Genomic DNA, 1,497 nt, shown 5'->3' with positions numbered 1-1,497 from the left:
GTAATGTGATCATTCCAAGGAGAAGGTAACAACAAACATAAAAGCTGATCATAAAAGTAGAAAAAAGCTAGGAAAACTCCATCTATAGTTTTGTGGTAACAACAAATTTTCTTAGATTTTCCTCCTCTTAAGTTGTTTTTATTGCTCCTTGGTTCTTAAAAGACATTGTGTGTGCACCTAACAGTTCTTTACTTTTCTTTTCTTTTTAGTTCTTTTCTTTCAATAGTTGAAAAATGCTGTGGCAAGTTCCTTTGACTTCAGTGGTTTCTAATGAGAAATTCACTGACACCGGAATTAGTGTTCTGTGAGTAATATGTCATCATTCCCTGGAGGCTTTCAAGATTTTTTCCTTGTCTTGAATTTTTGTAAGTTTAATTATGATATTTCTTGGTATGGGACTCTTAGGGTTTATTGAATTTACTAAGTATCTTGAATGTGTAGGTTTATGTCTTTCACCAAATTTGGGGAATTTACAACCATTTTTTTCAAAAAGAGACACAGAGAGAGAACATTTATATGAACACACAGAAAAAAGGCCATGTGTAGACACAGTAGAAGAAAAGAGTTCTCACCAGAAATCAAACCCTGATGGAAACTTGATCTCAGACTTTCTAACTTCCAAACTGAGAAAATAAATCTCTGTTGTTTAAGCCAGAGTATGTGGTATTTTTTGATGTCAAGATAAGCAGGTTAATAGAGGCTTTAGTACCATGAAGTACTATACTGCTGTACAAATACTTAAGAATGTGGAAGTGGCTTTAGAATCAAAGAGAATGGAGAACTTCTGACATGCTAAAACGCCTAGATTACCATGAAGTGACTGTTGGAAATATGGACACTCAATGTAAGTCCAGTGAAGGTTCCAAAAAAAAAAAAATAGAGAGCTCGAAGGAAGGCTTCTGTCTTCTAGCAGAATACCTAAAAAACTACTTACGCGTTGTTGGAAGAAAGATGGATGGTAAAGACAATTCTTGTGAGATGTCTGATGGAAATGAAGAACAGTCCATTGAAAACTGGAGGAAAAGTGACCTTGTTATAAAATGGCAAAGACCTTGGCTGAATTGTGTTCTGTTGTTTCATGGAGGGTTGAACTTGATAGCAATGAAATTGGATAGTTAGTAGAGATTTTTAAGCAAAGTGTTGAATGTGAGCCTTGAGTCCTCCTGACTATTTAGAGTAAAATATGAGAGAAGAGAGATGAACAGACGTAAGATTGTGAAGCAAAAAGAAACCAGAACTTTAAGATTTGAAAATTCTCAGCCTAGGCATATTGCAAAAGAGAGAAAATGTGTTCTGAAGAGATCATCAAGAATGTGGTTGGACTATCATGTGACAAAGAGATTGCAGGATGGTACAGACAGAAACACTGCTGGTTTAAACTGAAGGTGGACGTGGGAACAGATAACAGACATTGTTGACTTGCTTGGACACTACAAGAGGGGGCTGTAGAGCCGTTCAGGTGTGAAGAATATGCACTACTCTTCAGGAAAGGGAAGA

Source organism: Suricata suricatta, chromosome 15 (assembly GCF_006229205.1).
Source record: "Suricata suricatta isolate VVHF042 chromosome 15, meerkat_22Aug2017_6uvM2_HiC, whole genome shotgun sequence".
In the NCBI taxonomy this organism is placed as follows: Eukaryota; Metazoa; Chordata; class Mammalia; order Carnivora; family Herpestidae; genus Suricata; species Suricata suricatta.
The sequence above is the reverse complement of the archived record's forward strand: the minus strand, read 5'-3'. Positions refer to the sequence as shown.